General features: G+C 39.0%; 1 protein-coding gene across 1 annotated transcript in view; it reads right to left on the reverse strand.

The window, feature by feature from the left end:
- Nucleotides 1-4,310: 4,310 nt before the first annotated feature.
- Nucleotides 4,311-26,442, reverse strand: part of LOC136872765 (phospholipid phosphatase 1) — a 227,632-nt gene continuing 205,500 nt past the window's right edge. The window contains exon 8 of the transcript XR_011018106.1: nucleotides 4,311-4,534. The gene's annotated coding sequence lies outside the window, so the exon portion shown is untranslated. The remainder of the gene's footprint in view (nucleotides 4,535-26,442) is intronic.

Below are 26,442 nucleotides of genomic sequence, written 5' to 3' on the forward strand. Positions count from 1 at the left end.
AAGTATCTAGGTGTTAATATAAGGAAAGATCTTCACTGGGGTAATCACATAAATGGGATTGTAAATAAAGGGTACCGATCTCTACACATGGTTATGAGGGTGTTTAGGGGTTGTAGTAAGGATGTAAAGGAGAGTGCATATAAGTCTCTGGTAAGACCCCAACTAGAGTATGGTTCCAGTGTATGGGACCCTCACCAGGATTACCTGATTCAACAACTGGAAAAAATCCAAAGAAAAGCAGCTCGATTTGTTCTGGGTGATTTCCGACAAAAGAGTAGCGTTACAAAAATGTTGCAATGTTTGGGTTGGGAAGAATTGAGAGAAAGAAGGAGAGCTGCTCGACTAAGTGGTATGTTCCGAGCTGTCAGCGGAGAGATGGCGTGGAATGACATTAGTAGACGAATAGGTTTGAATGGCGTTTATAAAAGTAGGAAAGATCACAGTATGAAGATAAAGTTGGTATTCAAGAGGACAAACTGGGGCAAATATTCATTTATAGGAAGGGGAGTTAGGTATTGGAATAAGTTACCAAGGGAGATGTTCAATAAATTTCAAATTTCTTTGAAATCATTTCGGAAAAGGCTAGGAAAGCAACAGATAGGGAATCTGCCACCTGGGCGACTGCCCTAAATGCAGATCAGTATTGATTGATTGATTTTGATTGTTGGGCTAATGGGGTCCCCTTGTAGTACACCATTTGTCTGCCTGATTTTGTTAGATGTTGTTATTCCATCATCTACTACAATGTCGTTGTAGGCCTATGTCAAGATGTCTTCTATTATTTTACTAATGTAGTGTGTCTTTCCAATCATGTCTTCGGTGTTTTGTAGTAGTTCTTTTCTGTCTATAAGAGCAAAAGCTTTTTTGTAATCAATGAAGACTGCGTAGTATTTTCCCTTGGGCATTCTTAGTGCTGATTCTATCTCACCCAGAAGAAATTTTACAGCTTGTGTTGTGTTTCTACCCTTCCTGAACCCGAATTGGCATTCTGGTATTTTTGGGTCTACTTCCTGTTCAAGTCTCCTCGTTAGTATTTTAGTATAGATTTTGAAGATGTTATTCTCCAGTGCTATTCCTCTGTATGAATTTGTGTCATTGTTTTCCCTTTACCTTTGTACAGCATTTTAATCTTCGCACTTCTCCAGCTTTCCGGTATTGTCCCTGATTGCAGACATTTGTTGAAGAGATTGGTCCATAAAGGAAGTAATGTTTCCAATGAGTCTTTTAAGATTTCCATGCAAATATTATCTGGCCCAGGGGTTTTCCTACTTTTCGCTTTAGTGATGACGTCTGTGATCCCTTCTGGTGTTATCGGTGGTGGATTTTGAGTCCGTTCCTCAGTTATGCTTCTGCACACAGCTACATTAATATTCTGTTGATTTAGTATTTTCTTGAAGTGTTCTTCCCATTCTTTCATCGGTATAACTGTGGCTTGTGTTACATTTCGTTTCCTCAGGGCAATGAATGGGTCTTTCTTTGCTGCTTCTGCGATTCTATTCGCTTCTTCTTCCATGAATGCAGTTTTCGTTTCCTTCAAAATTTGCTTGTAATTTCTCCTCTTAGTTGGATAGGTTTTAAGATCTTCATATCTTTCTGTGATTTTGGCTACGTATAACGCTTCTAGTGTTTCTGTACGCATTTTGTAACATTTTTCATTAAACCAGGGCTGAGCTCTACGTTGTCTTGGTGAAATAAGGGCTTGTTGAAGTATGTTATTGATTAGTTCTAATGCTCCAGTTGTGTTGCCCTCATCTATGAGCTGCACTGAAGTTCCTATTTGCGTCTCGTTTTGTTTGAGGATATTTATATCAATCTTTCTTGATGGTCTGTCGTTGGTGGTCTTAGTAATGTATTTTGTCTGCATATTTTCTATTTAACTCTCGAACCGGTAGCTGACGATAGATCGGCAGGTGTGCGCCTATCTCAACCGCCGCTGACGATAGATCGTCAGGTCCACTTTACCAGTAAATACAGCTAGAAGAAGTTGTGAATATTTCTGTTAGATGGCAGCATTCAAGAGGCATGTTTTCTCCGTGGAATGTGGAATGTTTCGTTGTAAAATACATCCATTTATGTGTGATATCTTTGAAACAATTGAAGGTCGCAATTCGCACAGCTGTGAAACACGTGTTGATTTTGTCGTGACTTGCTTTCATTGTTTACTGTGTGTTATGCATACACGACGGCTACATTTTCGGATTTAAATGATGAAGATATTGTAATAGAATTAAATTCATCTGTAAATTCAAGGCCTACTCCAGCAGAATGGATGTGTTGTGCCAACTGATTTAGGTTATGTACGCCCACCGGTTAGAATTCTATCAAATACCGTACTTTTTATTGAATAATTCCTGAAGTATTAACACTATTCACTTAAAATTTGCATACCTATAATAGGAATTAATTTCTCTACAAAATATATATTTTAGAAATTTTATGAAAAAAATATTCGTCATTTATATTTGATGTGTAAGTAAAAAAAAATTCCTGATTCTTTTGAGGGGGCATTTAACGGGGCGGAAAATAAAATAATATTACATTAAGTGTAAATGCAAAACACTTTTCAAATAGTCCAGTTCCTGCTGAATGTTTTGGTATATTATATGTGCATATTCTGTGAATAATACATTTGTCAAAGTGACATACACCAGGTACTGCAAATTTGTGGTGCACACCCACCGGTTAGAGCTATTTCAACTACCGGTTCGAGGGTTAAAATGTAGTTTCAATGGGAATATGTTTTCTGATTGGTGCTGCAGAAGACGAACATAAACCTTCTTGGGCCAGATTTCGCACATATTTTCCTCTATAAAATACTAAATCAATTGAACTGGTGCCGTTGTGTGCGAAGTGTGTTTTGAGTTCTGGGTCATTTACAAGTTTGAAACCTTCCTCGCTGAGTGTTTCCAGAATCAGTTCAGTCTTGTTACTGATTTCATCTATTCTTCAGTTAAGATCTCCTGCTAAAAGGACTGACTCATCATGTTTCACCTCCGTCAATGCTTTCATTAGATGTTCGATTGCATCTTCCGTTGTCCAGTGTGGAGGCATGTATAGGCCTACTGTTGTGAGAAGTGTTGTTCTTGTAATTAGCAAATTGTCTTCTTTCGTGGCGCTGGTTATCTTTCCAATAGTCGGTTTGAAGAAACATGAAACACCTCCCTCCAGCCTACCGTCGGTGGACTTTGCGAATGAATGTGTACTGTAAAATCCTTGGATGTGTACTGGTTCTAAGAGGAAAGTCTTTGTTGCAATTATAATCAGTGGCGGTTCGTGCATGAAGGGCTTTTGGGCGCCGCCCCACCGCCTTTACTAAAACACGTAACATAATTTCACTCCGTAGCTGATTATATAACGAGATGGACAATGTAGCAAAGTCTAACTTATGGTAGTGTGTTATTCAGTTATACAATGTTATCTTTATTGTTTTGGCTGTAAACGTTTCGCTTTTTAATTTTCAAAGACATGGCATCCGTTCAGCAAGCACGATGTTTTCTCTTTAGTCCAGCACAATGTTTTCTCTTTAGACATTAGGCGGTCGGGTGCTGGCAGGAGAGCCCTCAGTAAGCTCCCAGAGTTTGACAAGGGTGAGGGGTGCGGGAGGAGCCTTGAAATACGATATGGGCTTGTCAGGGGAAGGAAGAGTGCAGGCGGGATGTATGCTTAGAGCATTTAATACTTGGTCTGTCCGGCAGAGCCCGTAGCAACGTCGCCAACCACTTTAAAATGTACCTAGGCCTTTTCTCACACGTCTTACGTTAACTGTTGTTAGAGGTTAATTCTAAAACTGTTTACTAAACAATGGATTCCATTAGACTGGCTATTTAAACAATTCAGTTCTAAAATTAAGCTAAAATAAAGATTTAAAATCTAATCATAAGGTGACGGCACTATTTGTACGTTGGTCACATTGCTTTGAGATTTGAGGAAGCCGAAAGGAATTCTGGCGTGCATTGTTTATTTGTTCTCGTGAATGTCATTGTCGTTTGTGATCAGTGAAACAGGAGTAGCCGTGATTGCAGTAGCTGTTAGCCGGCTAATGTGTGTGTGTTTAAATGCCATTGTAGTGTAGTGTTGCTGTGCAAGTGTTCAGTAGATAAAACTACGGTACCATAATAGTTTAAATAACATTGTAAATTCTACCTTCAGTTTTAAGTGTCGTTTTAATATCTTCATTCGTGTGTTTAGTACTTACCTGCCCATTTGAAAACTAAATGTTACAGTCTTAATTTAGGAAGACAAGGAAGATGAATTCTGTAAATAGTATTTTAAGTAGTGACGGAAATTTAAGTTTTGAACATAGGATAGAATTAAAGAAATTAGGGCCTCCTCGACCGAATTTAATATTGCACAAGAACAGAAGGGTTACAAGAACAAAAATGCATATACTAGGAAATTCAGTCCGTCACTTTATAAGAAGGCTGATTGGCTGTGCGGATGTGAGATAAGGAATGCGTTCTTCTGTTACTCTTGTTTAGCCATGAATGTCGTTGACGCTCCATGGACATCAGTCGGGGTATCAGACATAAAACACCTAGGTGAAAAAGTGAAAAAGCATAAAATGAGCGAGAAACATATAAACGCTGGTATTGAATTTGCTATGCTTGGTAGAGTAGATATTCGATGCCAATTCGACAATGCATACAGACTTAAAATTAAACAATCAAATGAACAGGTTTCAAAGAATCGATACATTCTTAGTAAATTAATTGATGCTATTAAGTTCTGTGGAAAGTTTGAACTAGCGCTCAGGGGCCACGATGAGACATACACGTCTGATAACCGAGGCATTTTTCGAGGTTTAGTCAATTTAATGTCAGAGCTAGACAGCACACTGAAAGAACATATGGAAAGAGCAAATAACAGAGTATTTGTTGGGTTATCTAATACCATACAGAACGAGCTTCTGAATTCAATCTATGCCGTGTGTCATCAAATGTTTTCGGAAGAAATCTCTCAAACAAATTTTGTGGCAATTCAAGTTGATGAAACCACCGATTGTTCCACCTTATCTCAACTCGTTTTTGTTGTACGGTACGAGCTGGGTAGCAAAATAAATGAAAGATTCATTAGTTTTGTGTCGCCTGATAATCACTCAGCAGAAGGCATTACCTCTGCAGTATTCCAGGAGTTGGAAAAACTTAAGCTGGACCAAACTCCGGACAAAGTCATTGCGCAGACGTACGACGGCCATTCAGTAATGAGTGGAAGGCAGACTGGTGTTCAAGCAAGGGTCAAGGTCGTTTACAAAAACGCTCATTTTGTGCACTGCTACGCGCATCAATTAAATTTAATTGTTGAGCGACGTGCTACTCAGAATAAGCAGGTCAGGATCTTTTTTAGTAATTTAGAAGGGTTTTCATCATTTTTTTCAAAATCTGCGAAACGAACTGCTGTTTTGGACGAAGTGGTAAAAAGGCGCATCCCAAAAAATGCCACTTCAAGGCACGATGTGTAAATACGGTTTTTATGTACAGAAATGAAATATCAGAGTGTCTCGAGAAGATCGCCGATGACAATAATGACTATTCGACAGTGAGAAAAGCTGTAGGCCTAAGGAATCTACTGAAGGATCCCGATTTTCTATTCTGGCTTGAGCTATTCTCTAAAGTTATGCCTCACTGTGACTTTCTATTCAACGAGCTTCAGCACCGCGAAATTGATAGTATAAAAGCTCAAAAAAGTATATCTGATTTCAAGTCATCGGTGCAACGAGTCAGAAACTCTCTCGATTACGACCATCACTGGCTTAATGGCACAGACACCACCGATGGAAATCCAGCAGGCTCAAGTCAGAAACGCGCACGGTTTGAAGATAATAGAAAGATTGCAGCGAGAGAGGTGTGCGATGTTATTTTATCCGGGATAGAGGACCGTTTTTTGTTCAGTGACCATCTGTCTGTTGCCAAACTTTTCCAGCCTAGTTTATTTCCGAGGTATAGGATACTGTTCCCGCAAACTGAATTTGAAATTGCTGCTAGATTATTTCCTATTAACCAAATTGAACTAAGGCATGAACTCTCAGTTTTATACGGCAGAATTGATTTTGCTAACGCTGCAGGTGCCCTAACTCTTCTGACATGCATTTGTGATAACAACCTGGAAGTACTTCTTCCCGAGTCAATTAAGTTGTTACGAATTATTTGTACAATTCCCATGACAACGTCAGAAAATGAAAGGTGCTTCTCTACGCTGAAAAGGATTAAGTCGTTCACTAGGAATACCATGGAGGAAGACCGACTTAACGCGCTTGCTATGTGCTCCATCGAGAAACAGCTGTTGGCAGTTCCTAACTTCAACGAACGTGTCATCAACCACTTCGCAGAGCAGAAGGAGAGGAGAATGGATTTTGTATACAAGCAAGTCAGCTAAGGTATCGTTACCTTCTTTCTTGTATTATTTCATGTGTATCTTCATCCCGTTATTATCATCATCATCAAAGTACGAACTGTATACTTATAATAACAATTGACTGACATTTCGTAATCTACTAGAACTGTTTTTCGGATACAGTTGTTGAGTTTTCTTGTTAGTGGTGTTCGCTTAGATGTCTTCACACTTCACTTCACTTCACTTCACTTCACTTCACTTCACTTCACTTCACTTCACTTCACTTCACTTCCCTACATGTGTCGTAATATATTAGCCTATGTTTTTTTTAACCTCAACCTGAAAAGTATATCGAGTCATGAATTTAGTGGTTTTGTGAACATAAGTATATGTTTATTGTCGATGTTTTAAGGATATGTAGATTGTAATGCTTCCGGATTTGCGATGCTTTATGTTTCTACTTTTTTCCGCTTCGCGATATTATCTGATTTTCGCTACGTGATCGTTCTGCCTCGGAAGAAGATACATACAGTATTTAGCCAGTGTCATCGGATTATTATTATTATTATTATTATTATTATTATTATTATTATTATTATTATTATTATTATAATTCATCTACAATTATCGTGGTGCTGGACAGTGAAAACTGGGCAGTTGGAGGGGGGGGGGAGGAGATGACGGCACAGCCCTGCCAGAGTAAAATGTCACGAACCTCCACTGATTATAATATCTATGTTTACAAGTGTTTCGTGGGGAATATGTATCCAGGCATTTCTCGCACCTTCTGTGTTCCTTAGCAGTAGTTTTAGCTGTGTAGTTTTATTAGTGTTGGGGCGGAAATTCCCATTCATTTCTTCCTTGGCTTCGCATGAAGCGAAATCTTTGGCCAGAAGTCTGCACTATATGCAAGATCCATATATTTGTATGGTATCCCTACCTTGAAGGATTTCCTGTTGCCAACCGTTCTGAGTTCTTCAATTCTGTCTCCCCTTCTATTTTGTTTTTCTCTAGATATTTCTTTATTGATTCTGTTGAAGTTCCCTTGCTTGCTCTACCAATAAATAGCCAGACTTTACGTTCCGCAGCCCTTAGCTCGTAGCTATCATCCGGTTTAGTTCCTGTGGATTCATCTGCTTTCCGTTTCTGCCTCCTTCTCATCTCGGCCCTTTCTTCTACAGTGTCCCGGTCATTCTTCCGTTGTGTAGAGATGTCCTGTATCAGTTCACTTTGATTCATATCATCTTCTTTGTCTTGATCATTGGGTAATTTAACGATGTCTCTTCTCTCTTTGTCTCTGCTTTCACCATTTTGATTTTCTACATTTGGACTATGTTCGGCGTTTCTAGTCGGTTCTTCATTCTCCACCCTGTTTGGTATGTTTGGTGATTTTCGTCTTGCAGTTACTCTTGGGAAGCATTGGTCAAATTCTGTCTTTATTGCTATTTGGATCCCTTCTCTCATTATTACTCCAATATTTGTGAACATGTTGTTCATTACGTCTTGAATTTTTTGCGTGAGTTTCGTCATTATTGATTGTTCTACATCTTTCCTTTTTATGGTGCGTGGTTTGCAATCCACACAAATCCATGTGAGCTTGCAATGCTCCCTCTGCATGATGTTGAATTCCCCTCTCGTTAGTCCACTACATTCAAGGTGTTGCCATCTATCGCATTCTTCGCAATCTATTGATTCTTCATTGGAGCGAACTTCCTTCGCACAGGTGGCGCAGTTTACCACTTTCTCCATGTCGACACTCTGGTCAGTTGCCTGGTCGCCTGGTATATCTTTGTATCTATGTACTCTGGGTCCCAAAATGGCGGATCTTTTCGTATGTTCGGTGAATGATTGTTTTAAGTCTTAAGATATTTCTACGTTGTATTCCTTACCACTTCAACTTTCTATTGACTCACTGCACTAAACTTTACAATCACTGTCACTTTATAATATTATCTCTACACTTGGTATATTGATTTGTCACTTTGGTGTTAGGGCACTTCGGTCGTCTTTCCTTCGATCTGGTAGGCCGTGATTTCAAATAGTAAACCGTCACTATCGATATACTTGTTCAAATCAACAATAGTTCATGCAGATTTTTAAATTGGTTTTCTGTGATGTAAGAATATTCGCACTAAGTCACACACACTTATTATCACGAATAAATAAAATAATGCCTTAAATTAATTTATCCCCGTATCTACAAAACTGAACACTTGAATAAGGAGTAACTCTCTTGTAGTTTCCAAATTATCACTTTATCAGATGAAAAACACAGTTAGATCGAGGGATAATCACAGATCACATTAAATTTTAGGACATTGAGTACGTCAGCATCACATGCACCAATCACAGATTTCACACTGCTCTTGCACATTTATATTTATATTCCCAGATTATAATTAACTTACTGTATACAACACTGAACACTATGATAACACGACATCATGTCTTAACTATAGACCTTTCATTCCTACTTTTTTGTGTGGTTCTGTATCCTCTTTGGTGTTCAATCTCACGTATCCTACACTGCTTATAATGGCAATAATATTGTTAAATTAATCAACGATGAATATAAACCGATCTTCATAAAACCTCGTTCTTGCAAGCGCTACAAAAACTACACACGTCTCAAATGCTACCACGGTCGATACGTACGCATTTTGGGCCTTATTTGGTGCATGTAGAATCCACGGCAAATAAAAATGTTGCCGGTCTACATTCCATGGCATTACGAAAACTCTTTTATGATACCGGTACTAAAATTCCAGGCATTAAAACGATTGTAAGAAAAGAACGAAATAGAGTCCAGATTGTCTTTAATCATGCTAATCAAGCCAGTGAGTTTCTAAATCACCCCATATTACGTGCCAATCATCTCAAAGCCTAAATTCCAACCCAGAATATATTGAGGGTAGGATTAGTTAGAGGAGTTGATAAATCCTTGACCATACAAGAAATCCACGAACACATTGAGTCGATTTTTTCAGTGAAAAGAGTGTAACGATTAAATCGCCGAGTTGTCACTGAAAATGGCATTGAATACTTGCCCACTGGTTCCGTAAAGGTGACCTTCCGAGCTCAAACATCACCTCATCAGATTACCCTTTTCTGTGTTGTCTTGGACGTGCAACCCTTCATTTTTAATCCCCTAATAATGTCAAAATTGCCAACGTTATGGGCATTTGGCTGTGCATTGTAGAGCAAAAACCCCTAGATGTGGACGATGTGCCGCTACACATCTAACTAAAGAGTGTCAACAAGACTTATTACACTGCCTACATTGTCAGGGTAACCATAAAGTAGGTTCTCTAGAATGTTACATCCATGAATATCAGGTCAGTGTAAAGAAACCCATGTGTACAGATAACGTTACTTCCAAAGAGGCTAATGAGAAATTACACCCTTCACCATATAACCCCCAACTCCACCCCCCAACACTTCATACCCCTTTCTGCACCGGACCTCCAGTCATCATTTGAAACACCTAGGAAAAGAAAATTTAATCGGTAATTGTTCGGGAACCACGGCCGATACCCATGCCAGGTTATGATAAAGAGGGATATCTAAACATCCTTCGCGATAATAAACAGCAGGCTTCCAATGGTAGTACCCTAGTGCCCTCTGCTAACAAAGTGAGTTCCACATCTCCTAGGGAGGCTTCGTCTTCCACTCAATCTGTTCCAACGCCTACCAGTGTGCCTTCACCCTCATTTCTGAAACAAAAGTCCCATCTTCAAAAGGAAATCACCAATACTGTATTACAACTAGTAAGTAAGTAAGAAAATCTTTATTTTTCTCCAAATCTTACAGTTACACAACCTAATCGATATTAACGGAGAAAAATAACAATTCTCAATTGAAAAAAAGAAAAAAAAACATGCAAAAACAAAGAACAAGGAAACCAGATGTCATAGACAATACATTATAAAAATATAATGATACCCCACACTGGTGAGCATAAAATAAAGAGAACAAGGGAAAGTCAGTCCACTGGCCTCCTGGCCAGCTCAATTAAAAGTAAAATCAAAAGGGCAAAGTACGGCAAATACGGCAACCCCAGGTTTAAACCACCTCACTTCCTGGATACGTGATGGCATGTGTCACCCGCCTGAACTAGCATCTATTACATATGCCAGTAAGTCTCTCTGTGGTGGCACACGCCAGCACCTCCCCTCACCCATTCACCGCTACTAGTCAGCAGCTAGGAAGGTCGACAACTCCACTGTGCTGATTCAGTACATTGCTTGTGTCATGACAAACCACTGCACTATCTTCCTTCTCTTGTCACAATTGAGACTTTGCCTTTAAGGCTACTGAACATCTGTTTCTGGTTTTTGTCAAAACATACATACATACATACATACATACATACATACATACATACATACATACATACATACATACATACATACATACATACATACATACATACATACATGCATACATACATACATACATACAAACATACATACATACATACATACGTACGTACGTACATACATACATGCATACATACATACATACATACATACATACATGCATACATACATACAACAAACATACATTATCATTATAATTATCATTATAGACTGCTATGCCTTTCAGCGTTCAGTCTGCAAGCCTCTGTGAATTAACTAAACGTCGCCACAATTCCTGATTTGCAACTAGAGTTGTGGCCTCATTTAGTTCTATGCCTCTTATCATTAAATCGTTAGAAACTGACTCTAACCATCGTCGTCTTGGTCTCCCTCTACTACTCTCACCCTCCATAACAGAGTCCATTATTCTCCTAGTTAACCTATCCTCCTCCATTCGCCTCGCATGACTCCACCACCGAAGCCGGTTTGCGCGTACAGCTTCATCCACCGAGTTCATCCCTAAATTAGCCTTTATCTCCTCAGTCCGAGTACCCTCCTGCCATTGTTCCCACATGTTTGTACCAGTAATCATTCTTGCTACTTTCATGTCTGTTACTTCTAACTTACGAATAAGATATCCTGAGTCCACCCACCTTTCGCACCCGTAAAGCAAAGTTGGTCTGAAAACAGACCGATGTAAAGATAGTTTCATCTGGGAGCTGACTTCCTTCTTACAGAATACTGTTGATCGCAACTGCGAGCTCACTGCATTAGCTTTACGACACCTTGATTCAATCTCACTTACTATATTACCATCCTGGGAGAACACACAACCTAAATACTTGAAATTATCGACCTGTTCTAGCTTTGTATCACCAATCTGACATTCAATTCTGTTGAATTTCTTACCTACTGACATCAATTTAGTCTTCGAGAGGCTAATTTTCATACCATACTCATTGCACCTATTTTCAAGTTCCAAGATATTAGACTGCAGGCTTTCCGCACAGTCTGCCATTAAGACCAAGTCGTCAGCATAGGCCAAACTGCTTACTACATTTCCACCTAACTGAATCCCTCCCTGCCATTTTATACCTTTCAGCAGATGATCCATGTAAACTACGAACAGCAAAGGTGAAAGATTACAGCCTTGTCTAACCCCTGTAAGTACCCTGAACCAAGAACTCATTCTAACATCAATTCTCACCGCAGCCCAATTGTCAACATAAATGCCTTTGATTGATTTTAATAATCTACCTTTAATTCCATAGTCCCCCAATATAGCGAACATCTCTTCCCTCGGTACCCTGTCATATGCTTTCTCTAGATCTACGAAACATAAACACAACTGCCTATTCCCCTCGTAGCATTTTTCAATTACCTGGCGCATACTGAAAATCTGATCCTGACAGCCTCTCTTTGGTCTGAAACCACACTGGTTTCCTCTCAACGACTGATCGCACCCTACCTTCCAAAATACCAGTGAATACTTTGATTGGTATACTAATCAATGAGATACCTCGATAGTTGTTGCAATCCTTCTTGTTCCCTTGCTTATAGATAGGTGCAATTACTGCTTTTGTCCAGTCTGAAGGTACCTTACCAACACTCCATGTTAATCTATGAAGCCTTCCCACTATACTTCACCATTTCAGGCCTAATTTCATCTATTCCTGCTGCTTTATTACAATGGAGTTTATTTACAATCCTTTCCACTTCCTCAAGCGTAATTTCACCAAGATCATTTTCCTCCTCCCCATGAGCTTCGCTATTCGCAACACCACCAGGATGATTTCCTTTTACATTGAGAAGATGTTCAAAATATTCCCTCCACCTCTCCAGTGATTCCCTGGGATCTATTATGTGTTCACGCGAATTACTCAAAACACTGTTCATTTCCTTTTTCCCTCCCTTCCTAAGATTCTTTATTACAGTCCAGAAAGGTTTCCCTGCAGCTTGACCTAGCCTTTCCAGGTTATTACCAAAATCTTCCCACGATTTATTTTTGGATTCAACAACTATTTGTTTCGCTCTGTTTCTTTCATCTACGTATAAATCCCTGTCTGCCTCGGCCCTATTTGGAGCCGATTCTGGTAAGCCTTCTCTTTACGTTTACAAGCTGCTCTCACTTCATCATTCCACCAAGATGTTCGCCTCTTCCCATCTTTACACACAGTTGTTCCTAGGCATTCCCTTGCTGTTTCTACTACAGCATCCCTGTATGCCACCCATTCACTTTCTATATCCTGAACCTGCTTACTGTCTACTGTTCGTTATTCTCACTAATCATATCCGTGTACTTCTGTCTAATTTCCTCGTCCTGGAGATTTTCTACCCTTATTCGCTTGCAGACAGATTTCACTTTCTCTACCCTAGGCCTACAGATACTTAGTTCACTACAGATCAGAGAGTGATCTGTATCATCGAAAAATCCCCGGAAAGCTCGTACATTCCTAACAGATTTCCTGAATTCAAAGTTGGTTAAGATATAGTCTATTATGGATCTGGTACCCCTAGCCTCCCATGTGTAGCGGTGAATAGCCTTATGCTTGAAGAATGTATTCGTAACTGCTAAACCCATACTAGCACAGAAGTCCAGCAAACACTTCCCATTTCTATTAAGTTCCATATCTTCCCCACATTTACCAATCACCCTTTCATATCCTTCAGTTCTATTCCCAACTCTCGCATTGAAATCGCCCATTAGCACTTTGCTATCCTTGCTGTTGACCCTGACCACGATGTCACTCAATGCTTCATAAAACTTGTCAACTTCATCCTCATCTGCACCCTCACATGGTGAATACACGGTGACAATTCTAGTCCTGATTCCTCCAACTGACAAATCGACCCACATCATTCGCTCATTTACTTGCCTAACAGAAACTATGCTGCGTGCAATGGTATTCCTGATAAAGAGCCCTACTCCAGACTCTGGCCTTCCCTTTCTAACACCCGTCAAGTACACTTTATAATCTCCTATCTTTCCTCGTTATCTCCCCTACCCGAATATCACTTACTCCTAGCACATCTAGATACATCCCCTTTTCTGACTCAGCCAGTTCTACTTTCTTTCTTCCATAAGCCCCGTTAATATTGATAGCTCCCATCGAATTCTATTTTGTTCGCCAAGTTGTTACCAAGGAGTCCCTCGCCTGTAAAATGGGAGTGGGACTCCGTTACTCCCATAGGTCCGAGGCTTGCTTAGAATGTTCTGTCAAATTTTTGTCAAAAACCTGCACAAATTCCCAGCACTTTTCCATTCCGCCACTAACCACCTCAAAAGCTTATCTTCATTGCACGGATGAGAAATCCACTCTAACTGTTATTTATTAAACATCCGTCTCTCTTCCAGCGTTCCTTTACACTCTATCAGCAAATGAAAGTCTTTCCTTTCCTCACCACATAACACAAACAACGTATTTACTTTTAACTTAGTCCAAACTTTATTAACATATACCCCTAACAACCACCACAATTAGCCCTCTTTTAACCCCCTATTTACATTTGCTACTCTCAGATTAGCATCTGATTAACTCTGAGAAACATTTTAGGGTAGCCTTCTCCCGGCATTCGGCCACCAATTCTTGTTCAGCAATATCTCTCGCCCTCTTAATCATGTGATTCCAATGCGTGCCCTTTCTCCCGCCCCATTTAACGTTATAAAACTCGCCCAACCCCAGTCTATCTAAGGTGTTCTTCACCTTGTCCACCCAATGGTCACCATAATTATCCTCTATTTGACTTTTGTAGGCCGACTGTAGGATCAGGCCCCCTACCCCTTCTCTTAATCTTCACCAGTAACCAAGCACTCTTTTTAAAATATTGATCTTAATATACTCTTTACACAACATCTTCACACCTGCACTCGCGTTGCACAAGGGTATGCCTGTAACAATCTTGCAGAACCTACTCTCTACCTGCTCTAATATCACATACTCTTTTTCTACGCCCCAGACCTCCGAAACATATAGCATTTTACCCTTCACAATCGTGTTAAATACCATACTTTGTATAGCATAGCTTGCTCCCCTAAATTTATTTTCCAATATCCTATTTACTGAGAGTGCAGCTTGGCCTTTCCATTTGACATGCCTAATCTGCTCCATCCAACCACCATTTCTACTCAGCATCACCCCCAGGTACTCCATCTTTTTCCACCACATCAATCTCTTCCCCGTTTAATGCCCACTTTACTCCCGGTTTCTTTTTATTCCCTTTCCTACATACCATCACCTTAGACTTCTTACTGTTGATTTTCAATGACCATTTCTCCGCAAAACTCCCTACTTTATTCAAACTTTTTTGCAAACCCCCAGCTGTCAACGACAGCAACAACACATCATCGGCAAAGATTAATCCTGGAATTTCTTGTTTGCCTAGAACCGGGTAAGCACATTTTATCTCTACATGGCCACCTAGTAGGTCGTATATAAACAATAGGAAAAGGATTGGCGACAATTTACATCCCTGTTTCAACCCAACTTTCGACTCAATCACTCCACTCACCACTCCTTCTTCCACCCTGATGCTACAATAGACTTTCTCGTATATACTTCTGATCGCTCTTCTCATCTCCTCTCCCACCCCAACCCTCCCCAATCTTTCAAACAGGGCCTCTCTGCTCACTGTATCGAACGCCTTCTGGAAGTCAATTGTGGCAATAAATACTTTGGCACCCGCTTTTCTCACATATTTATCAATTATGGTTCTCACGATCATTAAATTATCAGCCGTCATCCTCCCCTTCCTAAATCCATTTTGAAAGCGCGATATAATTGAGTAATCCTCGGCCCACTTCCTCAATCTATTTGCTAGAATACCCGTGTACACCTTGCTCAGGGAGTCCAGCAGGGTTATACCTCTATAATTAATGGGATTAGCCCTGTCCCCTTTATTTTTATAAATAGGACATATAATCCCCTTCCGCCATTCTTTAGGAAATTTCGCCCCTTCAAATATCTTGTTGAAGAATCAATCAACCAATACTGATCTGCATTTAGGGCAGTCGCCCAGGTGGCAGATTCCCTATCTGTTGCTTTCCAAGCCTTTTCCGAAATGATTTCAAAGAAATTGGAAATTTATTGAACATCTCCCTTGGTAACTTATTCCAATCCCTAACTCCCCTTCCTATAAATGAATATTTGCCCCAGTTTGTCCTCTTGAATTCCAACTTTATCTTCATATCGTGATCTTTCCTACTTTTATAAACGCCATTCAAACCTATTCGTCTACTAATGTCATTCCACGCCATCTCTCCGCTGACAGCTCGGAACATACCACTTAGTCGAGCAGCTCTTCTTCTTTCTCTCAATTCTTCCCAACCCAAACATTGCAACATTTTTGTAACGCTACTCTTTTGTCGGAAATCACCCAGAACAAATCGAGCTGCTTTTCTTTGGATTTTTTCCAGTTCTTGAATCAGGTAATCCTGGTGAGGGTCCAATACACTGGAACCATACTCTAGTTGGGGTCTTACCAGAGACTTATATGCACTCTCCTTTACATCCTTACTACAACCCCTAAACACCCTCATAACCATGTGCAGAGATCGGTACCCTTTATTTACAATGCCATTTATGTGATTACCCCAGTGAAGATCTTTCCTTATATTAACACCTAGATACTTACAATGATCCCCAAAAGGAACTTTCACCCCATCAACGCAGTAATTAAAACTCAGAGGACTTTTCCTACTTGTGAAACTCACAACCTGACTTTTAGCCCCGTTCATCAACATTCCATTGCCTGCTGTCCATCTCACAACATTTTCGAGGTCACGTTGCAGTTGCTCACAATCTTGTAACTTATTTATCACTCTATAGAGAATAACATCATCCGCAAAAAGCCTTACCTCCGATTCCACTCCTTTACTCATATCATTTATATATATAAGAAAACGTAAAGGTCCGATAACACTGCCCTGAGGAACTCCCCTCTCAACTATTACAGGGTCAGACAAAGCTTCACCTACTCTAACTCTCTGAGATCTATTTTCTAGAAATATAGCAACCCATTCAGTCACTCTTTTGTCTAGTCCAATTGCACTCATTTTTGCCAGTAGTCTCCCATGATCCACCCTATCAAATGCTTTAGACATGTCAATCGCGATACAGTCCATTTGACCTCCAGAATCCAAGATATCTGCTATATCTTGCTGGAATCCTACAAGTTGAGCTTCAGTGGAATAACCTTTCCTAAAACCGAATTGCCTTCTATCGAACCAGTTATTAATTTCACAAACATGTCTAATATAATCAGAAAGAATGCCTTCCCAAAGCTTACATATATGCATGTCAAACTTACTGGCCTGTAATTTTCAGCTTTATGTCTATCACCCTTTCCCTTATACACAGGGGCTACTATAGCAACTCTCCATTCATCTGGTATAGCTCCTTCGACTAAACAATAATCAAATATGTACTTCAGATATGGTACTACATTCCAACCCATTGTCTTTAGTATATCCCCAGAAATCTGATCAATTCCAGCCGCTTTTCTAGTTTTCAACTTTTGTATCTTATTGTAAATGTCATTGTTATCATATGTAAATTTTATTACTTCTTTGGCCTTAGTCTCTTCCTCTATCTCGATATTATCCTTGTAACCAACAATCTTTACATACTGCTGACTGAAAACTTCTGCCTTTTGAAGATCCTCACATACACACTCCCCTTGTTCATTAATTATTCCTGGAATGTCCTTCTTGGAACCTGTTTCTGCCTTAAAATACCTATACATACCCTTCCATTTTGCACTAAAATTTGTATGACTGCCAATTATGCTTGCCATCATGTTATCCTTAGCTGCCTTCTTTGCTAGATTCAATTTTCTAGTAAGTTCCTTCAATTTTTCCTTACTTCCACAGCCATTTCTAACTCTATTTCTTTCCAGTCTGCACCTTCTTCTTAGTCTCTTTATTTCTCTATTATAATAAGGTGGGTCTTTACCTTCCTTACCACCCTTAATGGTACAAACCTGTTTTCGCATTCCTCAACAATTTCTTTAAACCCATCCCAGAGTCTGTTTACATTTTTATTTACCGTTTTCCACCGATCATAGTTACTTTTTAGAAACTGCCTCATACCTGCTTTATCAGCCATATGGTACTGCCTAACAGTCCTACTTTTAAGACCTTCCTTTCTATCGCATTTATTTTTAACTACCACAAAAACAGCTTCATGATCACTAATACCATCTATTACTTCAGCTTCCCTATAGAGCTCATCTGGTTTTATCAGCACCACATCCAGGATATTTTTCCCTCAGGTTGGTTCCATCACTTTCTGAATCAGCTGTCCTTCCCATATTAACTTATTTGCCATTTGTTGGTGATGCTTCCTGTCGTTCTCATTTCCTTCCCAATTGACATCTGGCAAAGTCAGATCTCCCGCTACAATCACATTTCTTTCCATGTCGTTTCCCACATAGCTGACTATCCTATCAAATAATTCCGAATCCGCATCAGTGCTACCCTTTTCCGATCTGTACACTCCAAATATATCAAGTTGCCTATTATCTTTAGAAATGAGCCTTACACCTAGAATTTCATGTGTCTCATCTTTAACTTTTTCGTAGCTTACAAATTCTTCTTTCACCAGAATGAAAACTCCCCCTCCCACCTTTCCTATCCTATCTCTACGATACACACTCCAGTGCCGTGAGAACATTTCTGCATCCATTATATCATTTTTCAGCCATGATTCAACTCCTATTACAATATCTGGTAAATATATATCTATTAAATTACTTAATTCTATTCCTTTCTTTACAATACTTCTACAGTTCAGCACTAACAATTTTATGTCATCCCTACTTGATTTCCAGTTCCCTGTTCCCTTATCACCGCTCCCTAGGCCATCCCGTTTCCCTGAATGTACCTCCCTATTACCCTTCCAAACAAATTTCCTAACTTATACGTACCACTGCGGTTTAAATGAAGGCCATCCGAGCGCAGATCCCTATCTCCTACCCACCCATTAAGATCTAGAAATTTCACTCCCAGTTTCCCACATACCCACTCCATTGTCTCATTTAAATCCCCAATCACCCTCCAGTCAGTATCCCTCCTACACAGTATTCCACTAATAACAATCACCGCTTTCTTAAACTTCACCCGTGCTGCATTTACCAGATCCCACACATCTCCAACTATGTTGGTACTTATATCAGCTTGCCTTACGTTGTTGGTACCAACGTGAAACACTACCACCTTCTCCTTCCCCTCCTCCCTCTCTTCTACTTTCCTCAACATCTGCCTCAACCTAATTCCTGGATAACATTCTACCCTGGTTCCTTTTCCTCCACACACTTTCCCCACGTGTCTAACGATGGAATCCCCCATGACCAGAGCCTCAACCCTCCCCTCCTCATCTGATCCCCTCCCCTCCTAGTCAGCCCTATCTTTCCTGATAGCTGCAGAAGCTACTTCCTCCTCCCTCTTCTCCTTCCCATGACCCTGTTCCACTTGTCTTTTCCTATCCTCTACTCTACATTCCCCTTTCCTACCTTTTCCCTTCCTCCTACTTCCACGCATCTCAGCAACAGTTCCCTGTCCCTCATCTTCCCTCTGTTGTTCTACCTGGAGTGACTCGTACCGATTTCGCACAGACACCTGTCCTGAATTCGGATCCTGAATAGAGCCCTTAGCCTGCAATCTCCTTCCCCTTAGAACATTAGACCACCTGTCTTCTACAATTCCTCCCTTTCCTTCCCCTCCCTCTTGTACACCTACTGTAACCTGTACATTGTTTGAGGGAGTCGTATCTTCCTTCCTGTCTTCTGTGAGAACCCTAATTATCCCCCTCAAACTTTCCAACTCCTCCCTCATACCCCTCAATGCCTCATCACACCCACAATAAGTACACTCGCGCTCCTTAGCCATTCTTTACGGGGGGAAAATTATAAATTAAAAAAATAAAGTAACTTATTTGCAAAAAAAAATATAAATGAACGGAGGGATATATTGTCTGGGATAGTACACAACAATAAGGTAATTAATATACGACTACACTACAATACTACTTAGTCGTGCTCTATTTTTTATCCTACAACCCCTAACAGGATAAAAACTGCTGTTAATTACTGAATATCGAAAGGAATACACAAGAACTACACAATTCCAAACTGCAATTAAGCCTATCCTAATTTCAACAGTATTTTAGTAAGAGTTTCTACGGATACCTCTACTACACCAGTACTACACAAATATTTTACAATAATAAAATAAGCACACTAAATTCTAATAGGATATTACTCGTATACTACTGTACAGTACACTACAGTAATTTTTAAACTACTTTCAGACGTATCCTAATTACGATACCGGTACCGTACCGTATGTCACTACTAAGCACAACAGAAATGAAATTTGCAAGAACTACTGTACTCAAAGATTACTAACGAAGCTAAATGCTTAGACAAATTATTATTAGTATTAGGGTCTAATAGATACACACGAAAGATAACACACGAATATAGCAGGCAAGATACGGCACTATCTAAATGTACCGTACTGTATCTATACTACAATGTATCTACACTACACTATACTGCGTTTGGTTAAATGCTTAAGTATCAAAAGGATTGCCGTACACAGTCTATCGTAGAGACCGAGGAGATAAAAGGGAGGGGGGTGTTTATTCTGGTGAAGGAAACTTATTGTTCACATGAATGGTTTACCGATGAAAGGGATGAAATATTAGGGATAAAATTAGTTTGTCATAATATGAAGGAGGTGGGAATTATAGGAACATACATGCCTGGAAGAGAGGAAAGAGACATGGAAATATTTGAGAAAATAATAGATTATACTCATAAAAACAATAATAATGATATGGTAATAATTGGGGGAGATCTAAACTTGCCTGAATTTGAATGGAATGGAGCTGCAAGTGAAGCCCATGAACAGAAACTGGCAAATAAGTTAATTTGGGAGGGAGGATTTACACAAGTAGTACAAGAACCGACTCGTCTCAATAACTTACTAGATGTATTCTTGGTTAAACCATGGGAAATTGTTGATAAAACTGAGGTAATTGAAGGAATAGGTGACCATAAGGCTGTAATAATGGATGTAGGATTCGTACCAAAAATGCTTAATAAGAGGGTCACACAAGACAAGAAATTATACAGAAAAACTAAAGTTGATGAATTTGGGACTTACCTTAAATCACAATACAGTTGTTGGATAAGTGAAGGGAGTAATGTGGATACACTTTGGGCTAAATTTAAAGAAATCATTTGGGAAGGAGAGAAGAGATTTGTACCTGTTAAGAAGGGTAAAATGACCTCAGACCCTGTTTATTATACAAGGGAAATAAGAAAATTAAAAAGAAAATGTAGAATAGTAAACAGGAAAATCAAAGAGGGTAGGGAGAATAGAGAAACTAGAAAACAGCTAATGAGGGAACTGAATAGAGTGAAAAAGGAAGCAAAAGGGAATTATATGAATGGCATTCTTCAAGAGGGTAATGACCACAAAGGGAAATGGAAAAAGCTGTATTCATATATTAGGAATCAAAAAGGAAAGGGAATCCTACAATGGTGGGAGAAGGGGGTGAACACTATTTAACAGATACTGAGAAAGCAAACCTCTTCAGTAGGGAATTCAGAGATTCAGTAGAAGATTGTCAGGACTTGGAAACCATAACAGAAGATAGAGAGGGAGAGACACATAGGGAAACAAGAAGCTTCTCATTCACAAATGAATATATTTTCAGAGAAATCCAACTGCTTCAGCAAGGAAAAGCAGCAGGAAGTGATCAAATTACTGGGGAGGTATTAAAGACAATGGGCGGTATATAGTGCCTTATTTAAAATTTCTCTTTGACTATGTCATAAATAATAGTGTGATACCAAAGGAATGGAAGGAATCTATAATTATACCAATTTATAAAGGAAAGGGTGATAAAATGAAACCAGAGAACTACAGACCAATCAGCCTGACCAGTATAGTTTGTAAAATATAGCAAAGCACATCAGAGGGATATGTGATGATAAAAATTGGTTCATGAGGAGCCAGTATGGATTTAGAAAGAAATTTTCTTGCGAGGCACAACTGGTGGGATTTCAGCAGGACATATCAGATCAGTTAGATTCAGGAGGCCAATTAGATTGCATAGCCATAGATCTTTCCAAAGCCTTTGATAGAGTGGAACATGGAATATTATTAAAGAAATTGGAGGGAATAGGATTGGATGTAAGGGTTATACGTTGGATAAGAACATTTCTAAATTCAAGGGTTCAGAAAGTCAAGGTAGGAAATAATATATCACAGGAAGAGAAAGTAGTATAATCGGTCCGTTACTTTTCTTAATATACGCAAATGATTTAGGGAACAATATAACATCGAAAATAAGATTGTATGCAGATGACATAATTGTTTATAGGGAAATAAATAACATTGAGGATTGCTCAGAATTACAAAGGGACCTTGAGAGTATCCAAGAATGGGTTGAAGAAAATAATATGAAGATTAATGGAGACAAATCAACTGTTACAACATTTACAAACAGGAGCTTTAAAACGGAATTTGAATATACTTTGGATGAGGTAGTTATCCCTAAAGATGGCAAGTGCAAATACTTAGGTGTGAGATTTGAAAGTATTTTGCACTGGAAGGGTCATATTGATGACATTGTTGGGAAAGCATACAGATCGTTACATGTCATAATGAGGCTACTTAAAGGATGCAACAAAGAATTAAAAGAAAAAAGTTACTTAAGTATGGTTCGTCCATTATTGGAATATGCAAACAGTGTTTGAGATCCTCACCAAGAATACCTAATAAAAGAACTAGATGGTGTGCAGAGGAAAGCAGCAAGGTTTGTAACAGGGGATTTCAGGAGAAAGAGTAGTGTATCAGAAATGCTAAAGGAACTTGGTTGGGAACCTTTAAGTAAGAGAAGGGAGAAAACTAGACTTATAGGATTAGATAGAGCCTATACAGGAGAAGAAGCATGGAGAGATATCCGTGAGAGGCTTCAGTTGGAAAATAATTATATTGGTAGAAATGACCACAAGTACAAAATTAGAAGGAATTTTAGCAGAAGCGATTGGGGTAAGTTTTCATTCATTGGGAAGGGCGTGAAGGGGTGGAACAGTTTACCAGGGATAGTGTTTGATCCTTTTCCAAAATCTGTACAGATATTCAAGAAGAGAATAAACAACAACAGAGAAAATAAATGAAATGTTAGAGGGCATTCGACCAGTGCAGGATATTGTAAATAAAAAATGTGTGTGATTAAATTAATTCCATCCCCTGGTCTATGGAGTTTGGACAGCCCAAGTAGGGGACTGCCTGTAGGGGTGAAGTACAGTGGGGACTTCGAGGGCCCTGGGACCGCTACGGTAGCTGTGAAGGCCCTTCAGGAACTCTGTAAAGTGGTGGCAAAAGAGGCTCTGGTTAAGAAGCAGCAGGTCGTTATGCTACTTATGTTCCAAAATGGGTAAAATATAAATATGTAAATAAATTCAATGTTAATTTTAATCTTATACCAGTTGTATATTATTATCAGAAGTAATTTCACATACTGTATATGAGTTGACTATGTTTGTAAGATATTATAAGTGAATTTTGTAAACAATATAAATTTATTAAGGATGATGTGTGTGTTTAATGGAAAAAGTTATTAGCGTAAATTGTATAATATTGTATTCTAGGAAAATTTTCTTCGTCTCTTGTTAATTTAAAATTTAGTGCTTGACAATAATGTATTTTAATGTACCATTTGCCACCGAGGTAGACACCTCATTTGCAAATAAAGAGATTTTGATTTGATTTTGATTTTGAAGAAAAACACGAATATAACTGGCAAGATACTATCTAATATATTATACCTTACCTTCACTACAATTCTACTGAAATGTGGTTATGTGATTATTACAGCTGGTGGATTACTATTATTTTTCCTACTCCACGGGACGGAGAAAAAAGTGTCCTTAATTAGGCCTACTGAAAAATACGAGGTTGTCTACAATAATTTCTCAAACATTTCTATCAAAACTACTACTACTATTACTCCAGGCACTTGAACTGTAATTACTGGGATATGTGAACTTTATTATTATTAACTAACCGCTCATAAATACTGAAAGATCGAGGGAGCGAAATATAAATTACGGATACTAACTACCTACTCAGAAGTACAAATGAATGGAATACAAAGTCAGCTGATTTTTATTTATTTATTTACTTGACTACACTACACCCTTTGTTCACGACTGTAGCCAACAATGCAATATTTGAATATGAGGAGCGACAATAATCAATAACAATACGACTGTTAACTATTACCGTTTAATCTCTTTAACTTCTTTTTAAATGGAAGTTTACAGGCGTATCGTGTTTTTTAATGTAGTAAATTATTACCTTCGCGATAGTTTGAACGTATATCTACACGAAATACCGGAGAAGTTGCTGCAGAAGTTACGGTACTATTCCTTATGATAATCTGCCTTTGTAAGTACAACCAACGAACCTACAGATACCGGTATTTACAAATATTTTTAAAGTTAATATTGTTACCTAAAGTATTACCTAAACCTAAATTCGAAACAAGGTGCACCTAGCTAGCCTACTTAACCTAGAAAACGTAATTTACTGAAGACCAACTGAATTACTTGTTACAAAATTTAAATAATTGTTACTACTCCCAATTTCTCCAGACACTCTATCATCTGCTTATTTTCTGCTACTTCCTTGCAATACACATTAGTTATCCCACTTTCCCCACCCGCAGTCCTAGTCTTCAAATTCTTTATCACTCCCCTCACCTCCTCACCTGTTATTCTCTTTTCCAGCTCTTGGCAGCCCCTCTCTAGCCCCTATCTACTTTATCACCTCCGTCGACCCTTACCCACCCTTCCTGTTCTCCTAATAATTCCTGGAAAAACTCTACCAATGTTCCATGTCCGATTTTCTGTTTCGTCACTCTACTCGTCCCCTTATTAATTTTTTAACCCTCGCCCGCACCTTTTCTCCTTCCCTGTTCTCGCACTCCCTATTTAAAACTTCCGTTTGAGCCTCCTGCCAAACCATTTTCTTCTCTCCTATCATTTTCTTGAATTCCTTCCTCATCCTGCAATTTTTTCCCTTAACCCCCTCTCACCATGTTTCCTGAACTCAGCCAACGCTCTCAGCACTGCCTTCCTTGTTTCCTTACATTCCTTATCGAACCAACCCTCTCCCACCATTCTATTCTTATTCCTGTATGATTTCTCCTCCGCTATTTTCCTCCCCGGATACTCCAAAAGCTCCACAGCTCTGTCAGTATTATTACCTTTTACTGCTATCTCAGTCCCCACGCTGATGATCTGGAATTCTTCCTCCTCCAGGTATTTGCTTAACTTCGCTCTCCCCTCCTTTGATCAGAGGAAGTCTGCAACCTCTCACACTCCACTCTCTTCCTGAACCCTTCTCTTCTTCACCCCATCCCTATTTACGATTATATATACCGGGGAGTGGTGGGATTCCAGCCAATCAACCACTTCCACCATGTTAATTCTGTCCAACATATCATCCGAACTCATAATCAGATCAATAACACTACCTCCTTCGTATGCAATATAAGTCTTTTTCCTTCCCTATCGCCCTGCCACTACCCATTTAGAATATACAAGTCACACGCCCTACATACTTCTAACAACTTCTGACCGTAAATATTTCTCACTTTATCTTCACTTTTCCTATCTCCAATCTTTACTCTCCTTTCCTCTTTACCATACCCTGGAGAAGAGCTTCCTATTCTTGCATTTACGTCCCCTAACAAAATCAGTCCATCCTCTTCGTACTTTCCACTAATAATATTAAATTCCTCTATCAGGCCATCGAAGAAGTTATCATTCGCATATATTTTTTATTTTATTTATTTCAAAAGAGGCACCTGAGCCAAGGCTCATAATGGTGCAGTACAAATAATTACATTTGGCAACAAAGGTGAGATTTGAGAACATCAGCTTCTAGGACAAAAATATAATATACTGTACAATGAATAATTATAATATTAATTACATTTGGCAACAAAGATGAGATTTTAGAACATCAGCTTCTAGGACAAAAGTATAATATACTGTACAATGAAGAATAATAAAAATAATATTAAGGTATCCTAGTGATAGAAACCAAATATGAACAGCAGTGATATAGTATACTAAATCAGTACTCTATACGCTTGGCATTTTTACTTTTAGAAAATTAACAAGCTTGGTTTTAAAGATGGGTAAGTTAGCGGCTTCTCGAATATGCTCAGGAAGGCTATTGAAAAACTTTACAGAAAAATGCCATAAAAATTAGTGCATTACTTAGTAGACTTCGATGATTTACAGTGAATTTTAGTAGATCCTCTTGTACTGTATGAATGTATGTCAGAATTCAAGTTGCAAAGTGTGTTCGAATGAGTTTGTCCATTTTTCAATTTATACAACATAATAGCTGAAGCTTTTTTACGAAGACCATCTAGTGACAGCACATTACAATACTGGTAGACCTCTATGGTTGGTGTTAAGGTGGGTAAGTTGAAGAGTATTTTCAGTGCTCTTTTCTGTAAGATACTGATCTTTTCAAATTGTTCTTTACTGCAACATGCCCAGATATGAATCATATAATTCAGGTGGCTTTCAATTAGTGCATGATAAATACTCTTCAACAGTCCACGAGAAACTTTGTATTTTAATCGGCTGAGTACACCAATAGCAGGAGTTATTCTATCACACAGCATTGTGATGTGATTCTCCCAAGTTAGCGACTCATCTA

This window comes from Anabrus simplex, chromosome 4, assembly GCF_040414725.1.
Source record: "Anabrus simplex isolate iqAnaSimp1 chromosome 4, ASM4041472v1, whole genome shotgun sequence".
Taxonomy (NCBI): domain Eukaryota; kingdom Metazoa; phylum Arthropoda; class Insecta; order Orthoptera; family Tettigoniidae; genus Anabrus; species Anabrus simplex.